At 45.2% G+C, this 27295-nt stretch overlaps 1 protein-coding gene and 1 long non-coding RNA gene across 2 annotated transcripts in view; both read right to left on the bottom strand.

Annotated features, from left to right (window-relative positions):
• The window catches only part of MCC (MCC regulator of WNT signaling pathway), a 407237-nt gene that overhangs the window by 222358 nt on the left and 157584 nt on the right, over positions 1–27295 (bottom strand).
• Positions 8826–26404, bottom strand: LOC117801548. The gene is made up of 3 exons (XR_004624184.1): positions 26130–26404; positions 11157–11256; positions 8826–9177 (listed from the first exon to the last, which is right to left on the bottom strand). It is a non-coding gene; the product is annotated as an uncharacterized LOC117801548 (long non-coding RNA).

A 27295-nucleotide genomic window follows, 5' to 3' on the forward strand; every position in this document is an offset into this window, starting at 1 on the left:
TCCAGCCCAAGGCACTTTATGGTTTTGTTGCACTCTGTTTTTTAAATAAGGGCCTAAGTTACTGACCAGTTAGCATGTGGGCCTGGGCCAATAATAAATTGGGTCAGAGAACCCTGCACAGACATGATTTGGCCAACAGTTAGCTAATGAAGAGAGCTGAGCAATGACTGCATGACTGAACCATTTCAGCAGAACAGGTTTGACACTGCCATGTATCCCAGGGCTCGCTCGCTCTCTGCGGCTCTCTTCCTCCCCCCCTCCCACAGCAGGCCTTCTCCCCTCATCTCCATCCTCTGCTCTCCCTTCTTTAAACCTCTGCCCCAGAGAAGCCCATCAGCTCGCATGGACTCAACCACTGACTCAACAAGCAGGACTTCCCAAGCGGCTCTTCAGGCTGGCAATTCACACAAGACCTGTTATCAGCCCAAACATAATAAGGTCTTTTATCCCCTCAATCCTAACATTCACCACCCCTTTGGCAAAATAGGTCATAAAAACCTCTACACCTATATAAAATAATTTCATGTTCGTATGCATTATCTGATCTTCACAGTAACTGTGGGAAGAAGGTGGCACAATCCCTCCCATTTAACAGGCCACTCAACCTCTAAGCCTCTTTCTCTTGGGGCACTATTCCCACCCCACCGGGTGGCCAAATCAGACTCCGGCTTCACAACGAGACCTGCTACAACCTAGTTAAACCCTAAAAACATTATGCTAAGGGAAAGAAGCCAGTCACAAGGAGCCGCCTATTGTAGGGTTCCCAGAACAGGTGAAACTATGGTGACACAAGTAGACGGTAGTTGCCCAGGAGTGGGGAGGCAGAGAGTGACTGCGAATGGGGTCTCTCTCAGGGATGGTGAAAGTGTTCTAAAATTAGTTTGTGATGATGGCTGCATAGCCTGTGCATATGCAAAAACCACCGAACTGTACACTTTACATGGATATATTGTCTGGTATACGAAGATCTTGATAAAGCTACCAAAAATGAGTTCTGCACGTATACACAACATCTTATGAATAAGACATGTCTGCAGAAACAGAACCGGTCTTAGAGTGAAAGAAAGTAGAATGCATGGTGGAGCACGACCATCGTCGATGCCCCAGCTCCATCTTCAACCCTCTCTGCTCCTCTCCCTCACCACCCCCAGTCAATCCTGTCACTCTTGTCCCCAGCTCTTTGTCTCCATCCAGGCCCAGTCTCTACAAACATGGGTTACGGACACAATGCCTCGTCTTCTGCCTCACAAGCACATTGCATCTCCCTGTCCAACAGTCAGTCCTATACAAAGAGGTTCACAGTTCGTCTCCCACAAGGCATCATTTTCTGCCTCACTTCCCCACTAAAGCTCTGCAGTGGTTTCTCCTGGACAGCCAGTGGGTGCCGGTATCTAACTCCACCCGGCATTCAGAGGTCCTCGGGAGCCTGGCTGGACCCTGGCTTTCCCACTCCGGCTGGAGCACCATCTAGTCATGCTTGCCCCTCAACCCTGCCTGAGTCTCTCTGGGCCTCACTCTCACAGTACTGGCACCACCAGAAGTCCCTCTTCCTGCTCATCAGTTTCCCTCGACCGTTCCAGACCACCATGTTTCTTTCTCTCGACAGCTAGCGTTAATCTCTAGGACTCAAGTGATAACTTACACAACAGGAGAACACAAAGTTGTGCTCGGTCTCCCAGTGAGGGTCCAAAGGCAGCCCGGGCAGTTAGCATGCATCTCCCGTGTCCTCCCTCCAACCTTCAGGCCTAAAACTGAATACTGTTATATACAGTGTCCCTCAATGTATCGGCCATTAAAGAATACTGTGCACTCCTAGAAAGAACAGTTACCCATTTACTGTCTAATATAACACTCCAGAGCAGTTGGCAACAGAAAAACTTTTTAGTCAGGGAGGTAGATTTTTTTTTTTTTTTTTAAGATTTTATTCCCGGGGGCGCCTGGATATTGCAGTCGTTAAGCGTCTGCCTTCAGCTCAGGGTGTGATCCCGGTGTTCCAGGATCGAGTCCCACATCAGGCTCCTCCACTGGGAGCCTGCTTCTTCCTCTCCCACTCCCCCTGCTTGTGTTCCCTCTCTCACTGGCTGTCTCTCTGTCACATAAATAAATAAAATCTTAAAAAAAAAAAAAAGATTGTATTCCTGCCACAAGCAGGTGGGAGGGGGAGAAGCAGACTCCCCGTTGAGCAGGGAGCCCGATGCAGGACTTGATCCCAGGACCCTGGGATCATGACCTGAGCCGAAGTCAGATGCTTAACCGACTGAGCCAATCATACACTAATCTTTAGTTATCTGGGAACTAGTTCTGACTGACTTCTAGAATGGGTCCCAACATGGGCTCAAGGGGAGAGAAACATCAGCCAAGACAGAGCAGCTTGGAGAAGCTAACGATTTTACCCATTGGTATCCTGATTGGTTAGCAGAGAACAGAGACAGGAATATTAACATTGGCTACTGTTATCTGCAAAGGCCAGACTTGCTTCTCAAAGGAATGCAGGGAAGAAGCAACGGGGACCAAGGAGAACAAAAAGAAAATGGCAGCAAAAATTACAAACAGGGAAGGTAGCAGTAGAAAGAGCAAGGCCCTAGGGTGGCTGAGGTTTGAAAGAGAAGCCAGGGATGAAGAAACAAAAGTCAGACCAGCTTTGCAAGCTGGAGGAAGACAATGCATAATCATTCCCTGCTTACAGAAACTCAGGGAACGCCAGGGGGCAGGTTCCTTTCCTGGCATCGGAGCTGGAAGAGCTCTCTCCAGGTGGGGACTGGGCTCTTTGACTCCAACAGGCTCTCCTGCAGGGCACCAGAGGCCTTCACACTCCTAGCCATCCACCTTCTCAAGGCCTGAATAATAAACATGGTTAACACCTAGCTCTCGAATTTAACCACCACAATGATAACACACCAAAAAACAAAACAAAACAAGACAAAACCCCGCGTTTCCTCCACATCTTTAGAATGATGTGTTTTTTCACATTGACACTGAAACAAATTATTAAATGGTATTCACTTTCTAAATCTGATTTATGTTATTCGGGGACTCCCACAAACTGTTTGCCATTTATTACACTTGCTAATTAGGAGTGGTAAGGTCTTTATCTTCCCCAACCCACAGTCACATGCCCAGGATGGAGCTCTGCTAAAAGCAGGACTCCTGGCTAATACTGTTAATGAGTTTAGCACTGCCAAAATGTCAATGGTTTGTTATTTGGTCAGAAAGGGCCTAATTCATCTAGTTCAGCTGCCCTTGGTAATTTGCGTGGAAATGTCAGAGCGGCAATCAGGAGACACGTGTGGCAGTAAAGATGATTACTAGCAGGGTAGAGAGAGTACCCAGCGACAGCCTGCTTGTGTTTCTCTTTCACCACTGCAACATTGAGTCCAGAGATAGGGCCCCGAAGCACAAGGAGCTCAGTGCCAAAGCCTAACTACTTATTTTGTCTTAAGTGCAATTACATTTTCGAAATGTTTACACATACAGGGTATGAGAAGCTTAACTACAGAAGCAAGAGAGCATAAGAGAATGTTTCAAGGCAAGAGATGGGAACAGCAGGGCAGTTTGACAAAATCTGCTTCTTTCTGTTCAGGACGAAATTTAGGATGCTAAATAAGAAAAGGCACCTCAAGGAGCTAGACCTAGATTACTTTCATCACTTTTGCATAGGAAAGAAAAAAAAAATCTGTTTATGACTTAATCAGGACAGAATAAAAACAGATTCCTTCAGCCATTTCAATGTATCCCTTCCCAAATTAGCAAAGTGGTTCACAAAGGTAATCATTCTAAGAGTCAGTAACAGATAACAGGGCTATTCACCTTTAGGTCATGGGTGTCTGGATGTTCCAGCACACGAGGCATTCACTTAAGATAAGTGCAACAGAATGAGGGGGGGATGGGGGGCCCGTGCATAAGCGTTGATTTGAGGGCCCAGGCTCAGTCTTTCACTGATAGAAGTCCAAGATTACTATGGTGACACATCAAATTCTGAGTGCCATGAAAAAGGAGAATCGTACAAAACGAAGGATAAAGAAAAACAAGCAGTCCAGTCCCCATGGACTGACCTCTTACAGAATAAAAATTTCAGACTCCCAAAACGTTCACGTCATCCTCCTCTCCCCCATCTCTCTGATTCACTTTATGAATCCCTATAATGGGATATAGAAATGCCTCATGTTTTCTGATACAGGCCTATTTTAACCCTTCGGCTTACTAGATGAAGCAGAGAAAATGGGGACAAGGTCTCCACTCAAGAAGCAGAAAGAGGGAAAACCCAATATCCAACCGCACGTGACCGGGGCTCCCCACTAACTCCCACGCGTGTGGTCTTCCATGTAGCCCGGGAGGCCTTTGCTCTTTCAATTAAAGGGCTACCAACATAGGTGCTAAGAAAAGCCTCGGACACAAAGACAACTCTTTCACTTTACCTCTTAAATTTCCCTGCAAAAACTAAACAAATCTACAAGTAAATGTTGGCATACATAGGCTTAAAATTTTAATCCCTCCTTGAGGAAAATTAAGTTTGCTGAGACAAGGACAAAAATATTTGCTTCATTAAATTTTCGATCAACTAGTCTAGCTTAGCTAAGCAATTTAATCAAGTCAGTGATTGCAGCAGGACTATCTGGAATTGGACCCTTAAATGATCAAGTTTACTTTAAGAGAAGGAAATATTTTTATCTAAGAGATCTTTGTTTACATTTCCAAGCACAGACTCACAAGGATGTACTGATACTGACTTGGCCACTGTGGATTCCTACAGCAAGAAATATTTTGCTTTTCCTTGACTCAGTTTCCCCATCACTAACAATGGCATAGTTGTGATCTCTTCTTACCAACCACCCAGAACGCTGGACTCACAAATTACTAGATAAGTGCTGAGCATTGTGTATGCAATGATGTCTCCAGGCTCAAATGTTAAAGGGAAGGCAGACATTACCCACAGGCAGGACGCCTAGCTTATAAAGAAAAAAGAATAGAGAGAAAAAGGGTTCTTATGACACAGTTGGTTACCTTAACAGAAATTCAAGTGAGTAAGAATCTTTGCATCATCAAAGAGGATTAATTGAATATACTTACTTTAACTCAGTGTTTTGCATTGAAAATTGGAGCCTGACTAGCTTTAGCTTGTGTGCATTTTATCCTTTTCTTGATTTTTTTCAGTTTCACCTAAGGGAACTAATAAGTATGGGTTTAGCTATCCGGGGCTTGTCACTTACTCTGCAACCTTGGGCAAGTTATTTCACCTTGGTCTCAAGTTTCTCATCTTCCCAGGCACATAGTAAGCACTCAAATGTGAGCCAACATTATCACCTCGAACCCTGGAAGCCTGGTGGTACCGCCATCTTTGTTCTGCTGGTAACTTTTAGAGAGCCTCCATCATCTGTATAAATACCATGGATTTTTTTTTTTCTTAAATCTCAGAAGAATCTACAAGTATAATCAAGTTAATATGCCTTTGCTTAATTCCTCCCCTTTTCCCAGACAGAGTCATATAAAGAATAAAAGATGCAATCTGATTTCCTTCTTCAATTTAATATCAGGCTCTACCACACTGCTTTCAGCATGACCAAGTATTAGAAAACTCTTCTAATGACAAAATAGCATTATTTCTTTCTCAGTAATTTCTAATTACCAGAATACACTTGTCCACTTTAGGGTATGGTCTCTTTTCCAACAGCTAGACTAGAAATAGGAATAAGCTTATTAGAATTCTAGCAACACAAGTAACAAAATATAATTAGCCTCTTGGAATTTATGAGCCCATTCTCTCAACAAAACACAGTAATTATTCTTTAAGAATGAATACGTAATGCAGGGATTGCAAGGAAACACTTCAGTGAATGAATTAAGGGACATTACTCTCCTATCATATCTGACTATGTTTCTTCTACTTTGTTGTCCTTTATTCATTTGAATTTTCAATCTCAAGCTAATAAAACCACTGACTACCATGTGAGGAGGCAGCACAGAATCACAAAAATGTAATAATGTCGACAAGACGGCTGCTGATTCTTGGGGCTGCCAGCAACAGGGACTGTAGAAATGGGGTGAGCAATGAAGAAGTTACCATTACTATATCACCAACGTGAGAACGTTAATGAACTAAGGAGAAAGAACTATCAGTCCCATGATAATAGAGAATAAAAGAAACTACTGTATTTATCAGAACAGTTCCTGAGAGGCTGACAGTGACATTGGACAAACTTTTTGGAGTTTAAAGAAAAGCAACATTTCCTCCAGAACAGGAAAGTGATTCATTACCAAAGACTGAACTAATGCATCGTCCCTAGCAAATAGGAGGAATGCCATGACTGTGTGTCCTTTTCCCCTTCTGGCAAAGTTCCATTATTAGCTACGGCACACTCCATAAGGGGAGCAGAGATTCCCCACTTGCTTAGGGTTTTCTAAAAGTTGCCTTCATCACCCTGTGATGAGCAACGAGATCTGAGGCAGCTTATATAAAGCTGAGAGTCAGGATTCTGTCCTCTATTCGGAGTCATGCCTTCCACATGTGGTCTTTCCCAATTGGGTCTTCTTCGATTTTCCCATATTGTGTTAGGTTACAGAAGGTCAACAGAAGAACACATAAAGTAACAGACATTTCAAGCCACTGAAGGTGTTTACAAACTTGTAGGGCAGGAAAAACTTCAGCATGAGATGTAGGATGAGGCCATACATTTTAAAGCACTTAACATGCACATGTCAAGATTAAATGCAATAGGATTTTCAGAAAAGGGATGAGTAGGCATGTGGTGGTGCCAAGTTCAGGCAACTGGACCAAATAAGGGCATTTTCATGATGAATTCGGATTAAGAAATGCAAATAACACTATGCAAATGGCCATAGTAATAAATATCAGTAATCTCCTCATCCATAATAAACTGGGTGATGAAAGAAACACAGTAATATCGAGGGTGGATAGGTTAATAAAACCTTCCTCCATGAAATATGCTCTGTTCCCAGTTTCCTTCATCTTCCCAATTCTGTCTATCTTGTTATGTCCCTAAATTCCACTACTTATGGGCTGCTCTCAGATTTATTTGTACCACTGACATACGGAGGAAGACAAGAGTTTTACTTTTCCACAGAGAAATGCCAGCTTCTCCAGCACACACAAGTTGCTGAACATTGTACACCCACCAGCCATATGAAGCAGGGTGGGAGACTTCGGGGAAGTCACTGATGAGTGCCACGGAGGGACTTACTTCAGTCATGCTATCAGATGACACCTACTTCCTAGGATGGCTGGGATGCTTATTCCAATGTGCAGTAGCAATTACGGCCAAGCATAAATCAGACTCCAGGAATAGAAACTGGTCAGTTCCTTCCTCTGCCTTGCTACAAATGGCAATTCTTAACAAACCAGCTTCCTTCCAGGAAAGAGGGAAACCAATAGAGAAGCGTCTGTCGTAAGCCGGGATCATTTCATTTTGGCTAAAGATACCTCGAGAGCTAATGAAATGGAAGCCAGACTAGCACTCTGAAAACATTCCCAGTAATTAAGTTTCTACTATAATCCTTTGATGGGCCTACTCCTGGGCTATTGGAATCACCAAGTATGAAGGCTTTCATCATCCAAGTTCCCACAATCAGCTCTATTTTCATACTTACCTCTGCATGAATGTTCCCTCTTATGCTTGAGAAGATGTTTACATTCAGTGACATTTCTGGGCAGGAAACCAGGCTCTGACACCTCCTTGTACCCTGCCTATATTCCCAGGTTGGCTCTCTGCAGAGGAAAGCAAGGCCAATTGCAGTTTGTGGCCTTCCCTTCACTTCCTTCAAAGCAGCAAAGCCCTGAGACCATTCTATCAACTGAAGCCTCCAGACAGGTCATCCAGGGTAGGCCATATGGTATGAACTCCTTAAAAGAAAAACAATGACAATAAACCCCAAAAAGCAAAACCTGAAGCTACAAAGCTACAAAAATATTTACTCTGGGGGGAGGGGAAGTTACCCCAATTCCAAGAGCTAAATTGATTACCTGACATAGTTTGACAAACCAGGAGGTTAGACATTGCTCTAGACGAACTTTTGGTCTGACCCACTTTAAACAAAAATTGAGGGGCGCCTGGGTGGCACAGCGGTTAAGCGTCTGCCTTCGGCTCAGGGCGTGATCCCGGCGTTGTGGGATCGAGCCCCACATCAGGCTCCTCCGCTATGAGCCTGCTTCTTCCTCTCCCACTCCCCCTGCTTGTGTTCCCTCTCTCGCTGACTGTCTCTATCTCTGTCGAATAAATAAATAAAATCTTTAAAAAAACAAAACAAAACAAACAAACAAAAAAAACCAAAAATTGAATAAACCCTTTAAGTGTCGACTGGTACTTAGCAACACAGTTCAACTTGAGGGATTTTCAAGTAATAATTTTGTTATTTATAGGAAGTCACCATTAAGACAAAGGAACACTAGCAATTCATAATGGTAACACTCTTCGGCCAGAAAATAAATTTCGGCAGCCCCTATAATTAAAAAGGACTCCACGGGAACCCCGGGGATTAAGCATTCTACACGTAGACTGACTTGCAGAAGACTTTGCAACAACAGGTTAGTATGAGATTGTGCAGAAACAGGTTAGTATCAACATACGTGGAAGAAGGAAGTAATACATTCTTAGAAGTGTGCGTGAAATACGCTCTTTAAAAACATCATTCTTAAAATTGGCTTCACGTGGTGGTTAAAAAAAAAAAAAAAGGCATGTTCACTCCCTAACCCCCCGAAACCCCCATCCCCCACCCCCACGGATCAGAATGTCAAGGCCACCATGGCCACAGTTATGCTGACCCCAGGGGGTAGTCGTGGAGAATGGTGCAGCACCCCGGGGTTGGCTGCAGACCTGCAGCCCAGCCTTGCTGGCCTCTCTGCACTCCGTCCCTGGTGCCATCTGACACCGGGCAGGGCTCCGTCGCCATTGTAAAGGCATTCTTAAATAAGCAACAGGCAGAAAACGAAGTAAGCAGGCCGAGATAGAACAACAGATGGTCCCAATTTATTATAGTCTGTGTGTGGTTTTTTTTTTTAAATGAGCTTTTTAGTCTTGGGATTATTTTACAAAGACCATCCCAGGGCCCCAAGGCACCCTTGTTTTTTCTTCACATCACACACCAACTCTGCACAATATACTGTTCCGTTTCTTCATTTACACACATTTTCTCCCTCTCAGTCTCGCTCTTTCTCCCTCCACCTGCCTTAAAGATAGAAGAAAACACAAAACTGTGTTGAGACATTACCTGTAGGAACAAAGAGTGAAAACCTAAGTATTTATTCAATAGTCCATCTTATATACCATAAAATGTTAGCGCTATTAAAATTCGAGTTGTTTCAAAATATAAAGAATTTAGATTTTTAAAATTTAAAGAACTATTACTAAAAGAACATACCAAAATGTTATTGGACCGTATAAGACTTTTTTGTTTACTCCTGTGTTTTCCAAATTTAGCATGTACATGCGTTACTTTTATGATCATACCAACATGCCCCTTACTCCTTACCCTGCCCTTTAAGGAATGATCAAAGGCAGAAACGCTCACGATGTGTGATGAGCTTATCAGATTTTTCTTTAAAAAAAGTAAAGAACCATAACTTAAAAAACACAACTTGTTTCAATTACAACGCCAATTCTGAACCTTCAGCATCAACGTGTATATTATATACACAACATGCTAAAAGGCAGAGACCACGGTTCTTTGAGCTGCATTTGAATACACACAGCACCTGGTTGCTTCATTCTACTCCTATTTGTGTGGTCTGTGTGGGAGTGGCTGGAACAGACGCACATGAGCTCCTCTGCGTTGGGAGCAAATAGCCACGAAGGCCAAAGATTCCCAAATCCTGACCAATTTTTGAGCCTTATTATCCCACAGCCTACTGCACATTTTCACTTTGAGGACCAAAATGCATCTCAAATTCAGCATGCCGAAATTGAGACTCATCATTCCCTATGAATTAGATTTTCCATGAAATCTCCAATCTCACCTATCAGCATACTCCTCTCAGAAACCTGGAACTCATCCGGAATACCCCTCCTTCCCTGCAACCCATCAACACACCAACCCCAGACCCTACAGATCCCCATTCTAGAGGCCATGACCACGTGATCTGAGAAGGCTGTAGGCACTGCACACATAGCAGGGACTCCTGGAATCAGACCCCAGTTTAAATGTGGCCCAGCCACCTACTAGATGTAGGACCTTGGGCAAGACCCTTCATCTGAGCTTCCATTCCCTCACTACCAAGAACACACACTTAAACTAAGTCCTAGGAGAGGAAACACACAGAACGTAGATACATAACGACTGAGGATATGGATAGTGTAGGAACAGCAGATGTGAAGTTGTGAGGCCAATACAGTCAGGCCCCTTAAGATACTAGAAGTTGAGTTGGCTGGAGACTAGAATGTAAGGGTGAGAGGTCACCAGGGGCTGAGGGGTTGGGTACCCTGAAATGAAGACTTTTAAGCTAGGAAAGGACATTAAAAAATTGCATGCAAAGTGCTTCACACTTTTGAGGGCTACTCCTCAATCCTGTATGAAACTGCCTTCATTTTTACCACTGTATAGTCTGCTTTATGGGATCCACGAAGTTACAACCTAACAGCTTTTTCCTTAAGCTGGCCTCTTCCTATTAATGTTATTTTTTTTAATCTTTGGTTTTTTTGGGGGTTTTTTTGGTGCATAAAAAGGTGGTTTTATTAAAGCACAGGGACAGGACCCCGTGGGCAGAAAGAGTTGCTGTACGAGCATTTATAACAAACAAACAATTGAGAGGAGCCTAGCTGGCTTAGTCAGTACAGCATGCAACTCTTGGTCTTGGGGTCACGAGTTTGAGCCCCATGTTAGGTGGAGAGATTACTAGGAAAAATAAATAAATAAAAAGCAACTTAAATTTTTTTCTTCAATTTACTTGGTGAATTAAAGGTGGGAAAGGCCATCAGTCCTTACCTAGAAACTGGGACAGAAGAACAATGAAAAGGTCAATTTCTTATCATAAACCTCAGAACTTTCTATGTAACTGATCATATTAACTTCCCAATTCCACTGCTGGGCTAAGAAGTGTTTATAAGATACCGCCTCAGCCTCACCACTTCAAGGCATGATACGTGCCAGTCTTCCCAACCAGCCCATGCCAGCACCAGTGGGTCAGGGCTCTGAGTCACCCCGAGTATCACCTGCTGACCGCTCTGCTGCAGACGTCATTCTACCTCTGAGGGACACACAATGCCACATCCTCAGTGTCACTGGAATGCCCGATTAGCTCCACATAGTAACCTACGAATACGGATATTTTTTAAATTAGTGAAATGAATTGAAATCTTTATCCTTCCCACCAGATTAAGAATCATTCACCCAAGAAAAGCAATTAACATATTTCTGTCACTTGCAAATGAATACAGAAGCCTAACTGCAGGGACTTCCCTACCTTTGTAAGAAAGGATGTCTTTCTGCATGTGGGGCACAATTATATATGGAATTATCCTCCACACCCTCATCCTTAAACACCACATACTCATTTCCAATTTGGAAAAAAAACCTTGATAAGGTTAGAGGCATTAGGTTAAACATTCTTGTGAGCGCTACGGTTTTACTTTAGGTTAATTGCAGTATCAATGGACAGAAGTAACTTCTAAAGGGATGCTTTTGAACATAAGTTTTCTTGTACTGAAAGTGGCGTATTTTAGGAAGTATAGATTTAGACTTTGATATGCATAGAGGGAGAAAATACTTGCCAGATGAAATAGAATTGCTTCACTCGAAGTATTTCAACAAAATCTTAGTATTGTCCTCCTCCACATTTATCATTTCTAATACAATAACATAATCTAATTCCAGCTCCTAGAGATACTCCTACCACCCCAGGCCTGGAACCTAGCTCCAGTCAGCCTCCACTCTGATCTCCTAAGAGAGAACACCAAGCCAGGCTCCGATACTCCCATGAGACACAGATGGAAGCACATCTCTCCAGCCCCAGTCGTACTGGGTGGGCCTGCGAAAGCAAGCCCAGGGCTGGCCTTCAGGACAAGACGGAAGGGAGGTATAGCCGGGATCCATCTGCAGGGACGGGGAACCTGGGCGTGGATCGTGGGGCTTACACCCCTAGCTAGCTCCTATATAAGTATCTGCCCTTGTGCATTTTTTCTACCTCTTAGTTTTGGGTTTGTTTTTTTTTTTTTTAAAAAAAACATTTTATTTATTTGAGAGAGAGACTGAGAGAACGAGTGGGAGAAGGGGCAGAGGGAGAAGCAGGCTCCCCGTGGAGCAGGGAGACAACACAGGACTCCATCCCAGGACCCTGGGATCATGACCTGAGCTGAAGGCAGATGCTTAACCAACTGAGCGACCCAGGGACCCCTGCGATTTTTGGTTTAATTTTTTTTTTAAGTGCTTTCCATGATTATTAACTGTCATGTATCTTGTCCGCCATACTGACAGACTGTGCTCTGAGAAAAAAGCCTTTTTCTGGCCACGGGCCACCTTCCACCAGGTAAGCTTCTGAGACAGAAATACATAAATCAGCGTATGCTAGAGAGCTGGGGGAGGTCAGTGGCACGAGCAGTGCTGCCAGACGGCACCGGGTACTCAGCAAGCACTGACCGGAAGCTGAGAAAGGCCTCCTGAAGAAGGTGACATGTTGTAGCAGGGAAGATGAGCTGCAGCCCCACGGAAGGGAAGCACTGCAGGAAGAGGACTGGTGTGCGACTCCATTCCAAGGGCAGGAGTTAGGGGCACGACGTTTTGTACTACACGAGACCTGTGCTCCTGCTCCCCCGTTGGATATGCACGTCTCGGACATACACGTGTCAGGCACTCACCCGGAGACAGAGCTTCAGCCCCAGGACTGGGTAACACCCCCCAGGCGTCTGCAGAGGTGGAGTACAGGGCGTCCAAAACGTCACCACCACCAAGTGAGGCTTAGAGCCTCAGGCTCACTTAGGTCTAGGCTCCTGTCCATCTCCTTCCTATTGCCCTCAGGTATACACTCTTCAGCAAAGGACCAAACCTAACAACTTCAAAACGTGAGAGAGATTTTTCTACCACTTCCTCTTTTCTGACCAGCAGACAAAACCTCAATCAAGACACTTAGAACAAAAACAAAAACCTTCATTCAAATGAAAAAGTCAGCCACAAGCAGTACCAGAGTGGCCTTCCCTGCTTGGGGCAGACTCCAGCTCTCTCAAACCCATCTACCGAGGCCCCCTCTCACCTCCCGCAAAGGGGCCTCCTCCGTGCCATTGCTAACCGCAAAGCTCTCACGGGCACCGCTGCTATCTCCCCACAGTTAACAGATCAAAACTTGTAAGGGAATTCACAAAGTATGCACCACTGATAAAGCTTAATCTTCATGAAATAAGTAGTTACGCAATACATGAGCACGGCCTGTTTCTCTGCAACGCATCTTCATTCCGGGCATGGGAGGGAGCGGCCTGACTGCCTCCCCACCCCCACATTCCACCATCACCCAGTGTGGTTCTCCTAAGGGCAGTTCCCAGGCACACGAGGGACTGAAGACATGATAGCCCAGACAAAATTAAAACAAAATTAACACAAGATAATAAACCAAAGGGTAACATTGAAAAAGCAATTAGTGTTGCCTGCCATTTGTGAGCTCATTAACAGTCTGGCTCCACGAATGCAAAAAGGGAAATGAGCCACCTTTCTTTTTTTCGAAGACTTGCCAATATTTGGAAGAACAGTTTCCCTCACGGTGCGTTTTTGGCATTAACGTCCAGAGGAGAAAACCATCCGGAGGCTGTAGGACCCTCCGGGTTCCTGGATATTTTCTTCATGACTTATTTATCTACACCCAAGAACTTTTACGTTATTTCAGTGCTTACAACCGCAGCTCCAGATGTCCTGTTTGTAAAGTGCTCCAGTTCTGCTTGGCACTGTCCCTGCAGCAAGGAGCTGTACAGTAGCCGAGTAACAACCCGGCAGTTGGGCTATCACAGCAGCAGAAAGAGCTGAGGAACAGTATTTACCAGACACCTCGATACGCGCACTACAGGGATTACTTCACGGGTCTTCACCACATTCGTCTAAGGTGGATGATACTCTTATAATATCACCATCTCATAACAGGGAATGTGCAGCCCAGAAAAGCAACGGCCCCCAGACCACCTAGCTAGAAGTGGCAGAGCTAGGATTTCGGAGCGCACAACTTTACCACACTATAGTTTTACACGCAGACAGGCTGAGGTGATCGATCAAGTAACCTGACCCAGTAAAGAAGTTAGTAAAAAGGGGGCCAAAAAACCAGAGCCTTTCCTGGTCATTTGACATATTCCCCCAACCCCTGATGTCCTCATTGCTGGCTGGGGACACTTTAACGTAAGAGAGTAAGAGAGATGCCCCCTCTTTCACACTTCAGGAATTAAAGGGCCTGAAGGCAGCTTTCTCAGCATCACACATTTTCTTTGGCAGTAATCACGTGTCCAGACAGCATTTTCATAAGCAACTCAGAAGCCTCAAATGAAAAACCAGTCTTGGAAGTCACTATCAGTCATAGCAGAAGGCATACCGCTTTCTGCCCCCATGTACATCGAGGCATCCTGAAATGAAGGGATCCCACATTTAAGTTTAAATCTACCCTCTAAGCCGGAAGTAAAAATTCCTCCTGTCTGGGGGTCCAACTCACCTATTTCCCCCCTACTCACTATTAATACTCTCTTAATCATCAGTCCAGGCACAGCAGCCCCTGGACTAGCTCATTCCCCCAGCACCAGCACTCCTATACGATGCTTACTCTCATCCAAACACTTAATCAAAAGGGCTCCCAATCAAGCATGAAAATAAATTAGATTTTGGTTTTACCAGGATTAGATTCACAGCACCAAGAAATAAAGTAACAGTTATCTAATCTAACAGGCCAGCCTCAGACTTCTTGGCTACTCTCCACAGGCCCCCTCTTGCTAGAACCCTCTCCTAAAACTCCTCTTTCAATACTGTGAAATCACAGCATGTCGTGGAGCAAAGTAACTCTTCAAATGCCATGAACACAAAACTCGTAGTTCTGGCGCAGGCCTAACGTCGCTGGCGAGAGTCCAGCTTGTCCATAGGAAAAGCTGTTGCTCGTCAGTCCGTGAAGTGTGAGCTGGCCCCACAACGTGCCCGGAAGTCACTTCTTCCTGGTCACCGTGGAGGAAGGCACCTCCTGGCCCACGCAGAGCCTGTTTGTTTTCTGTGGGGAAGCGTTTTATTCTTCTGCATTTTACGGGGTTATTCCATCTGGAAAAACCAAGAAGTGCCTGCAAAGCCCCAACCACAAAGAAGACGAGACCCATACAAAGGATAAAGGAGATAGGGAATGGAGATCCCAACTAGAGGAAGAACTCCTGCAGCACAACAACACAAAATCCCAAACAGCTCATTAAAAAATGGGCAAGGGCTCCAACAGGCATGTCTCCAAAGACCGCTACGGCCAATAAGCACAGGAGAAGCCCTCGACACTTGGGAATCATTCGGAAAATGCAAATAAAACCCAGGATGAGATACCACCTCACACCCACGAGGATGGCTAGGACGTAAAAAGCAAAGCAACACTGAAAAGAACAAGTGTTGGCAAGGATGTGGAGAAACTGGAACCTTTGTGCGCTGCTGGTGGGGTGATGTAAAGCTTAACAGCCACAATGGAAAATGTGAAGGCAAGTCCTCAAAAATTTAAACACAGAATACTATATGGTCTAGCAATTCCACTTCTGGGTGTATACCTGAAAAAAGTGAAGGCAGGGGCTCAGATGATTGTACACCCATGTTCATTGCAGCATTATTCCCAACAGCCGAAAGTTAGAGGCGACCTAAGTGTGCACTGATGGGTGAATAAGCAAAACAGGATTTATACGTCCAGTGGAAAAATCCACCTCACAAAGGAAGAAGACTCTGACACATGCTATAGTGGTGATGAACCTTGAAGACATCATGTCTAGGGAAATAAACCAGTCACACAAGGACAAGTATTTTATGATGACACTTACGTGAGGGATCTAGATTAGCCAGATTCACAGAGAGACAGAGTCAAAGAGTGGTTGCCAGGAAGGGGGTGGAGTAGAAATGGGGAGTTAGTGTTTGCTGGATACGGAGTTTCAGCTGGGGAGATGAGACGGTGCTGGAGACGGAGAGTGACAAGGGAGGCACCCCAAGGTGATTGTGCTAATGCCACAGCTCTGCATACTTACAAGGGGTTAAAACAGGGGAGCAGAAGTTAGGTATAGCTTACCGCAGTTTTTAAAAAGGATAGTAGGGTTGACCAAGTCATACAACCATCAACACAGAGCAGCTGGCAAACCAGCCAAAGAGTACAACCATCTCCCATTATTTTGTCAAAACAGAACACAACTGCTCCTTCGGATTTTTAAGACTTGTTAAGCCCCAACTACCTCAGCCAGTAAGAACCCACTGAGAGCAGACTACTACAATATACCCAAAAGATCAGAGCAAAACATAAATTCTGATTATTTTAATAGTGCAATTAGTAGTAATGTCATATATACACAAGACTTACTAAAGAATTATGCTTCTTTTTAAGATAATTAGAAAATATTACAAGATGCATACTTTTAAAAAACATTTTTATTTATTTTGAGAGCGAGAGCACACATGAGGGGGAGAGTAGGGGTAGAGGGAGAGAATCTTTTTTTTTTTTTTAAAGATTTTATTTATTTATTTGACAGAGAGAGACAGCCAGCGAGAGAGGGAACACAAGCAGGGGGAGTGGGAGAGGAAGAAGCAGGCTCATAGCGGAGGAGCCTGATGTGGGGCTCGATCCCAGAACGCCGGGATCACACCCTGAGCCGAAGGCAGACGCTTCACGGACTGCATCACCCAGGCGCCCTGAGGGAGAGAATCTTAAGCAGGTTCCACCCTCAGCACAGAGCCCGACACAGGGCTCAATCTCAGGACCCTGAGATCACGACCAGAGCTGAAAGCAAAAGTCAGATGCTTAATAGACGGAGCCACCCAGGCACCCCACGGACCATACTTTAAATCAAATCCTGTGACATAGAAACAGAGGATGCCGAGCAGAAGAGGGAAAATTATCCCTGGAGTTAAGGTTAAAAGAAAAAAAAAAAAAGGTGTGTTCTATACTCCCCCCCTGCCCCTAGCCAGTCTTATTCAGGCCTCAGTTTCCTCATCAGTTATGCAAATGGTTTGGATAAGAGAAAACTCATATCAAAGAATGGCTTGCTTAATGGTACCACCCAATGGAAGCATCTCCTTTGTCCAATTCCACACTTAACCGGACAACTTTCTGGTTATAACCTGACTACTAAATAACTTTTCAATAGGAAAACAAGTGTCAGCATTCCAGCCTCCTTAGAGTACATTTGTTATAAATCCATAAACTGATACTAAGTTTTCTAACAATAAAGTCGATGATTCTAAATAGTTGAAAGAAATTGGTCCAAGTGACAGTAGAAAGTAGAGCCCAGTTTTCCTAATTCAGAACCCACCTGCAGTCGTCTTCATCATCAGAGTCCATCAACACTGAACCACCCATCAAAGGGAGGCAGTTTTCGAACCATTCATGGCCAAGGTCTGTGCCTCTCAGTTCTTTAAACAATTTTTTAAAAAGATTTTATTTGAGAGAGAGCACATGTGCATCTGTGCACTCACGCATGAGTGGGGGAAGGGGCAGAGGGAGAGGAGAGAGAAAATCCAAAGCAGGCTCAGGGCTTAATTTCACAACCCTGAGATCATGCCCTGAGCCAAAAATCAAGAGATGGAGGCTTGACTGAGCCACCCAGGTGCCCCCAAATTTAATTATTTAAAATTTATTATATAGGGTCGCCTGGGTGGCAGTTGGTTAAGTGTCAGTCTTCAGCTCAGGTCACAATCTCAGGGTCCTGGGATCGAGCCCCACATCAGGCTCCCTGCCCAGCAGGGGGGGGTCTGCTTCTCCCTTTCCCTCTGCCTCTCCCCCCACCCCCTCCCCTGCTCCTGCTCTCTCACTCTCTATCTCAAATAAATAAAATCTTTTTTAAAAATTTATGTGTGTATATGTATGTATGTTTATATATCTATGTAAAAAAAAAATCACTTTAGGAATATCAAAACACTCCAGAGAAATCCAGATTCTTTTCCATAGCCTAGAAGATACAGGTAATGTAGCCAGAACTATTTGTCTCAAACATCACGTCTTTCCACCCTCCGCTTGCTTGCTTCACTCCCAGTCAAACCACCTCCTTGCTTAAGCACACCGTGCATGTCTGACCTCTGCCTGAAACGATCATCTCCCATCTCTGCATGGCTCTATTCCGCATTTCATTCCAGTCTCAAACCAAAGATCCCCTAGACAGGTCTTCCCTGGTCACCCAAATAGCATCCTCTCTCCTTCATTCCCTGTGTATTTTCTCTTTTCAGCACGTATCACCACTTGGACATACATCTGTCATGTGTATGGTCTGCCTCCCTCTAGAATGAGGGATCCATCAGAACAAGGACTCTCATCAGTTTTGTTTCTGTATCCCCACACCTAAGAAGAGCACCTAGCATGTGGAAGGCACATAGTACTTGTTAAATCAATAAACAAATGGGAAATAGAGAGTAAGCCATGGTAATAATGACCAAACTGAACTCCCTCAAATGTGCCCTTCAACCAAAATAACAGAAGTGGTCAATCCAACACATCTGTCAGGCTATAATGTCGAGTGCAGTACGGTCCAAACAACTACCTGTTTTGTTGATGCCCTACCACGTCACGTATGGTCTAGGTGCTAGCGATACAGATGGGTTTCCCTCTGTCCCTGCCTGCAAAGAGCTCATGGTCTCCCATGGAGGCTGTGGATAATTATATTAAGTGTTCTGAACACAGGTGAGGGAAGGAACAACCAATGTGGGAGGCTGGGAGGGGCCCAAAGTTGTTGCAAGCGTGCAACGTATTCTGTGGACAAGTCCACACAGCCCACAGGAAACAGGGACAAGCGATTACTCCCACTCTCACCATGCAACCAACCAGAGGACTGCCCTGCTTTCCTAATTGCCAGGCAATCTCCTTCTATGTTGGCATTCTTCCCTTGACAACTGCTTCAGTTTTTTGTTTTGTTTTGTTTTTTACAAATCCAGCTGGAATCATTAACTGGCGCGTGCGCACACGCACGCACACACGCGCGCACACACACACACACACAATGAGGTTTCGTGAAACTTTCTGTTCTCAGGTAATCAAATACTACAGCCTTTGGCTTAAGATGCATTTCCATCTCTGGCCCCATATGTCCCATCAAGACAAGGGATCTGCCTCAAAATATCCCACCTGCTAAAGCATCAAGTAGCTTTTAGCGCACAATTTTCCCAGCCCCACAGGTTTTTATTGCTTATTTACAAAGTTAACAAACCCTAACCTAGAGCTTCTTATATGGCAAACAGAATCAACAGCTGCTAATTCAGGATTCTTGTTTTTCCTAGACTTGACTTGGTTTAACTTCTTTGCTGAGTTTAAGAAATATCTTAAAAGATTTGCATTTATAAAGCGCTTTACAACCGCAGTCACTCCTTGTGGTAATGCAAACTTCTCAAAAGGTGTCCTCCTTCCCCCATAAACTAATTTTGGCTATTTCTGTTCAGCAAGAAAAAGGGGACATTTGCTAGAAAAAGAATAGCTCCATAGTCCCAGTAAATATTTATTCTATAAATTGAACTTCTGTTTATCTGTGCAATCCAGGTTATTCTCTCGTTTCTTTCAAGAAAGAAAGATACCAATGCTAGGAATTTGGGTGTAGTGGGGGGCGGGGAAGTGAGAAAATAATTGCATATAAATTTATCTCTGCCCTGAGATTCCCTCGCTGATGTAAAAATGCACATCCTAACTATTATCAGCTTTGAGGTTTTTTTGGTTTGGTTTTTTTTTTTTTTTTTGGTNTTTTTTTTTTTTTTGGCTTTTCCGATTCTGCAATCCCACCAATACAAAATTCTTTCCCAGAATCGAGAGATTTAAAATGCAATCTTAGTTTTCTGAAATTTGATTCCTTGGATCAAAACCTAAATCTGAACTCTTTGTTCATCAACATCTTCTTAATTTTGCCATAAATGCAGCTTTTACCTTCCAGTTCCCGTCTCATTTTGGAGGAAGTGTTCCCCAGGGCTTGCATTGGGTACAATAGCTTCAGGCAACGGTGAAAGCAGCACCCTTGAGTTCCCTTCCTGAGTCTTGCCATCACATTCCCTACCCTAGATGGGTGCCCCCACTCCCTCAAAGCTCTGGCACCTCAAATCTGGTAGCCACAGTCCTGTAAGTACTTCCTTAAAATGAAGAAGTCTCAGAATTTGTTTTACAACTTCCCCATTAGACAAAGCACGTCCCCAGAATCAAGGTTCTCCCTCTGCTTTCACGTCCGTGGCCACCTCAGTCCCGGTCGTCTGCCTGGTCTGTGACTAGCCTCTACCTCTCGTGATGTATTTCTTTCTCTTGTTACTGTGACTACCACTTGGTTCCAGCTACACTTGATCTTTACTGGCCAGCTGGGTCGGATTCATGGCCTCATGGCCACGTTCAGCTCGTGCTTCCTCAGGACCTAACCACCAGCAGCTGCCTTGCCACGTAGCCCTGGCCGCCAACTTCACTGGGTTCCCTGGCTTTCTCCACCAGCCTCAGCCCTCTGCAGCCCCGCAGTGCTGATTTAGCCCACCACAACAGGGGCCAAGAGCCCCACCAGCAGGGGTGGGAGAATGCTGGTTCTTGTGAGGAAGTCTTATTCTCATTCTGACACCTCGCCTCAAACGTGGTAGAGCTAACCCACTCGGATGCCTCTGAGCACACAGGCAGTGGGACAGAGGTCGCAGTGCAACCTAACTCCCCAGCGGTCAACAAGGACAGAAGGGAAGGCTCTCCCGGATGAGGGTCACCCTATTCCTTATTGACCCGTCTGCTTTCAGGGCTCCGGAAAACCCATGCTTGGATTCCTCAGCCATTTGAAGGTGATGGCAGGGACCATATCCCTTTAATCATATCCATTTCATTTTTATCAAGAACATTTATCTGGGCATTGCATAGAGATTATAATACAAGTCAAGTTAAACAGGAGTCTTATATAGAATACTCCCTCCAAGGAACATGTGACCAAAAGCTGAGAGCTGTAAGAGAAACTGATGAAAGGAAGCCACATACAAAAGGTGGGCCTGGGAGAAAGACTCCTTGGGCTCAAATCCTGACTCCACCACTAACAGTCTGTAGAACCTTGGTTAGTGTTTTTACCTCATTGTGCCTCAGTCGCCACACCTGTGTTACGGGCATAACAAAATGTCTCTCAAGGGTTTTTGATAATGACACAGGTCAATAGCTGGGAAAACCACTGAATTAACAGCTAAGAGACAAAACAACAGAACTATTGCCAGGCACAGAGAATTAAGAGACCAGGGTTTTGTGGCCTCTGGAGATTAAAAATGGTTGTAAATTCTTTTTAGATCCCCCTTGGAGAGGTGGGATCTATTTCTTCACCACCTTCCATCTGGGCTAATAAGCATATAGCGGTTTCTGACCAACAGACTCATAGAAGGGACTCTGTGCCAGTTTTAATCCTACATTTTAGAAGAACTGCCAGCTGCCCCCTCTTCCCTCTTGGAACCCAGCTGCCATGTTGAGGAAACCCAAGCAGGCAGAGACAGGCCCAGGCGGAAGAGAAGAGAGCTGATCTCCCAGTCCACGGCCAGCACCACTTTGCCAGCCATGTGATGAAGCCATTAGAAGTGGATCTTCCAACTCCAGTCATAGACACAAGTCTCCCCCCGCCACACTGAGCTCTGCCCCAAACTGCAAAATCATGCACAAATAAAATTTCTTTAAGCCTCTCAATTTGGGGGCAGTTTGTTACACAGCCACAGATAGTCCAAAAAAATGCTTCAGACAAAGAACTTAAAACAGTTCCTCAAATCTCTGTATGTGAAAAGGGAAAGGGAGAGAAGAGGCAAGGTGTTCATTCATTCAAGCATTTGTAGAACACCTACTATGTGCCAGACTCTGTGACACGTCTTCACACTGCCCTTCTGGTGCTGATGGTCTACGGCTGAGAGACATTAAACTCATTAGCATGAAGTTGATTCTATAAAAACAAAGGAGCATAAGGAAGTGTAAAGGGCTGTGGGAATACTAGGTGATCTCCCAGGCCCTTCCAATTCTGGTATTTTGTACCTCGATGAGACAGCCACACAGATCACCCACGCAGAGAACCTTCTCTTACACAAGTCTACTCAGTGTATCATTGAAGATGTGGGGTTTCCGTAGCTACGCAACAGGTTACTGGTGAAAGCCTCAGAATCGCCTCTATGGCCTGTGTTTGGAAGTGGAATCATCTCAGGAAAGCGGCTTTGAATAAAGAGATAAGAGTAAGGGAAGTAGGATTTCCAGGGGCAACTAAGGTTTCAGAGTAAATTAGTGACAGAATTTTACTTGTTCTTTGTTTAATGTTTAAAAGGCAAAAAATAGAAGTTGATTGCCTCAAATTATTCTGAATATTTTTTAATCCCCAGTGGTTTTAATGATCCAACAGGAAAGAACTCTTAAAAGATAAATTTTTATTTTGCTGCATAGTTAGGTATCCACCAGACAGGCAGATCCAGTACACTGCTCTTCTGTAAAGATTAGTGAATTCAATCAAACCTTGATAAAGCTGTGCCCTAAGAGATCTTTCTCCCAAAATCTGAATGAGTCTAAGAACTAAGAGATGTGATTGTGATAGTGAAGCAAGGTTAATACTACATACTAGTCCCACAGGTTTTACCAAGAAACAGAATGAAGTGCTAACCACAAACGCATGGCAACGAGGAAGAATTAAGAGCCTTCCCTTGACAAGGTTCAGGAGAATTTAATGTCGTGCTGCTGAAAGTGTACTTGTTTTTTTTTTTTATTAGAAGATTTTATTTGAGAGCGAGTGAGAGAGAGCACAAGCTGGGGTGGTGGTGAGGGAGCAGCAGACTCCCCATGGGAGCTCAAAAGGCTCGATCCCAGGACCCTGGGACCATGGCCTGAGCAGAAGGCAGATGCTTAACCGACTGAGCCACCCAGGCGCCCTGTACTTGATTTTCTAAAGACTTTTGATTTGGCTGGTGTTGGAGTCCTTCCTTAACCTCACATTAGAAAAAGAAAAACATCCTTTGATTCTCTGATAGGGACAGCTAATAGCCAAGAAAAAAAAAAACAAAACAAAAAAACAACTAGCCAATTCTTGTTTCTCAGATTTTCCTTTTGCATTACTGTGGTTAATGCTAAGGGTTAGTTTGTTCTGGTTAAAGTGTTCAGACTTGATAGAAGCCATTTGTGGTCATGGATCAACAAAAAGGTTTTGAATGCCCATAGGTAGAGGCAATTTTACCATCTCCTATAATCATCTCACAGGATCTTAAACAGCTATTGTTCCAACTAAAGACACAAAAGGGACACATTCATGAATTTCCTGTTTTTCTATCTTAAAGTTCTCACACATGCAAAACACCTCACGCCCAACACCCAGCTCTAGATCCCCTAATCATGCATCCCTCACACCAAAATCGCCTCCCCCCCCCCACCGCCATGCAAGCATTCCTGGAGCATCAGAAGCAGAGGTCAGCACTTCAGCAGGTGACCAAGGCTGGCAGCTCTCACCAGCAGGACCAGCAGATTACAACCAGAAACCGGCGTTGAGGCTGTTATGGAGTCAGTGCCAACATTACTGCCAGACAGTCAATGATTCCTGTGGCTGGAGGGCCCCTCTAGAAGGGGTCAGCTCACAAGTCCACAACAAGGAGAGGCGCCTCTTGTTTCTGACACCCAGGATGAGGCTGGGCCCTTTCCTGCCCCTGAAATGCCTGGTGAACAACAGGCTGAATCTGACCCCACGGTGACCTCCAGACAGTGTTGAGGCTCCTGGGCAATAAGAGATATGGTACTAAAGGGGCCCCTGGGGGTTTTACAAGCTCTGCTTCCAGGTGAGGAGGAACCAACCATCAAAAGAGAATGGCAACTTTGTCCCCAAAACGTTAGAGCAAAACCAGTGTTTAGAAGAAAAATTACTGTGACAAGAAACTCTCCTGTACACCAAAGACCAGTTGTGAGAAGTACAAATGAACTGTATTCAGATCTGGGGATATTATAGAAAACGTCAACCCTACAACTCTTGTCCACGATCAACTGACCTGAGATTTAGGGTCCACAAGTACGAACCACACACACCCTGTTGCCTTACAAATTCTTACACATATCCTCATTGAAAATATGTCCAAAAACTAAAAATAACTACCCTACAGTCTACTGCAACTACCCGACCTGCAGGGAACCTAGGAGTGGGGGCGGGGACAGAGGGCCAACCAAATCACTGAACCTAGAAAGAAGGCCAGAAAGAAGAACTGATGAGCAGTCACTGAGAACAAGGGAAAAAAATTTTGGTAAAGGATGTGACTAGCCAGAAAATTACTTCCTCAGGGACAAAACTATATCCTATAATGCTCAAATATTATTGCTCCAACTTATGCAGGGACACAGAGCACTCTCCACGCTTTCCTTCAGCCACAAAGTTTCTAAGGAGTACACGAGGAGTGGATACAACCAGGCAAAGAACCTCCCACCTGAGTTTCACTGATACTCTGGGTTCATCTAATGCACCCACTGATTGCACCAATACCACGCAAGTCAGGCCAGACCTCCTCTCCCCTACTCACCATTCTAGCCACCTTCAGCCCAAACCTGAAGTTCATTTTTAAAACAAAGGCAACCGAAACAGCACACTGTAGGTGGTGGGGAGTTAAAGCTGCCACATAGAAATAAACAACATAAAGGACGGGGGGCGGGGGGGCTCCTCTCTGCAAGGTAAACACCTTTAAGTGTTTGATTTTTAAGTGACCTTACAAGCCACAGGCTTCTCAAATAGTGTGAGCCATGGAGCAGGGTCCTAGATCCTATTTTTAGATGTGGAACATCTCCCTGGCTTGTAAAATTGGCAAAAAAAAAAAAAAAAAAAAAAAAAAATCACTTAGGTCTTCCTGCCTCTTCCCCTAACCTCCCGTTTTCAAATTACGCCCTCCCCTCTCAGCATCTCCCCACCTTCTACAAGACAGGGGAAGCCACCAGGATTAGGAAGTGCCTCTACGTCACTCACCAACACCTCACGCTGCTACTCCAAACCCAGAGCAGGGACAGCAGCAGCAAGACGGAGCACCAGGCAGGGCCCACTGCATTCCCTGCTGGACACCAGCGGCAGACCTACTCGGGTCTCCCTCTGTCTGTCTACACGCCCGCCTCTTCCCCATCTCCAGCCCTCTTCCCCCAGCTAGGGCTCCAGCCTTTCATTTTCCCTTCACGGTTGGTAATCTGACATCACTTCTATCTGCCTTCCGGCTGTTTTTACGCTGGTCCCCTTTCTTCCCCTTTCCTCTCTTCAGCCATACTCAAGAAGCAGACTATTTATTCTACTTTTGCCCCATAAATAGCTCAGTGATGGTGCCAGGAGGAAAACCCACAGCCACCAAGCCGCCTGCTGTAGACACGAGCACCCAGTTTGTAGGTCTCCCGTCGCCACTTTTCAGGTATTAAAAGCCGGGGCGGCGGGGGAGGGGGCTGTGCCCGAGGCATCCCTGAAGTCCTCAAAAAAGGTGGCTTTGAGCGTCTTACCGCTCACATATTTGCCTACCGTGTGATGTAGCTTTAATTTCAACACTCCAGTGGGTCCGTTACAGGGAGAGCCAGGAATTGCAAAGGCGCTTGCCTCAGACTCAGGAGTCCAGTCCCGGGCAGGAAATAAAGTTCTAAGCGGCTTTGATCCGCTTCCTCCCCACTTCCCTCCCCGGCGCGGGTCATTCATCTCCGCCAAGAGACCAGGGGCCGAATCTAACCCGACGCATCGCACGTGGGCGGCTCCCCAGCCCCCCCAAATTGGTCAGCACCGGCTGCGGCTTAGCTTGGGGTCCCCGACTGCTGCGGAGAGGAGTGCAGAACACAACCCGGGGGCCGGGCTGGGAAGGGAGGGGAGCCCGGACTGGCGGCGAGAGCTCGTTTCTCTCTGAACCCCTCGTCGCAGACCGAGGACCAAGCCCGCGCAGGTCATTTCCTGAGTAGCGCTGCAAGTTAAAACCAGATCCAAAGCACCTATTAATCTTGGATTGTGCTGCCTCCAGCCCGGGAGCGCGAGGGGCCGTGGAAAAGCAAATGCCCAAGAAGCCAGCGCCCCGACCTCGGCTGCTCCTACCTCGCTCAGCTCGGCCGACGCGTCGTTCCCCGGTCTCACGGCAGCTCCAGAATTCATGGCTGCACGTTTCAGAGCCGAGCTCCCCCTCCGGGCCCCGAGCTCCTGACTGGGGCTGACGAGGCTCGAGGCCCACGCTGGCTCCCTCCCGGCCGCTGCAGCCCAGCCAGCCGTCCTCGCCCGAGACGGCGGCGAAGCCCCGAGCAGGCGCAAGCTCTCCCGGAAGGCGCGGAGCCGGCGCGTCTCGGGACGAGCCTCGGCCGCAGGAGGCTCGGCGGGGGGCGTCACCAGGAGTAAAGGCCAACAATGTAATCAACATCTAATGGGATCAGAAAATGTGAAGTCTGGGCTTCACTACGACACTGAGGCCAAGGACAACGGTGTTACTTCAGAGGTTTAGAAAAAGATCTCATTATAAAAAGGCTTTGGGATAAGGTCCTAACCAAACATATTCCCCAAGGGGAAGATGGGGAGCAAAAAGAATGAAGTTTTGGGAGAAAACAGAAACATTTGGATTCAGTTATCAAAGATGGTTTATATTAGAAGAGAATTTGATTAACAATGGTAGGAAAGCGCATTGAGCCAGAATTTCAAGACTATCCCAAACAACTCAAATTCTAGAAGTTTTAGAGTTCCAGAGACAGTTTAAAATGCTCTACTTGCTTGCCCCCAGTTAGAAATTCAGTATAGTGAGATCCCTATCCATTGAAACATTTTTTTTTTTAATCGTTAAATGGGAAGTCAATTCATTCTTCCAAGGGCAATTTCTTGTGAAAAGTAGTCTCACCTTCATTTAGAGGAAGAAGGATATAAAGGGGAAAGAGAAGTAGAAAGAAAAGCAGTGATGTATTGTGGAACAAAAAGGAATTCAGATTATGTCTTCCAGATTGAGGGGTGGGGCAGGGAAGAAGGGGTGGATTTAATTTTTAGAACAGGAAGACCAAGTTAATGGTTTGGTAAGTGCATGCTATTGCCAATTCAACCAGGAATTCAGAGGAATGGAAAGAAGAGGCAGCTAATCCTATTTAGGACACAGACAGAGGCTGAGAGCCAAGTAAATGAGTCCTAAGAGGAGATACTGTCTTTTGTCTCCAGTTAGGCTTTTCATTATTTTCTGAAAGTTGTCTCATCACTTCCGTGATTGTAAGGAAAAATCCTTCCATTTTATT

This window comes from Ailuropoda melanoleuca, chromosome 3 (genome assembly GCF_002007445.2).
Source record: "Ailuropoda melanoleuca isolate Jingjing chromosome 3, ASM200744v2, whole genome shotgun sequence".
Taxonomy (NCBI): domain Eukaryota; kingdom Metazoa; phylum Chordata; class Mammalia; order Carnivora; family Ursidae; genus Ailuropoda; species Ailuropoda melanoleuca.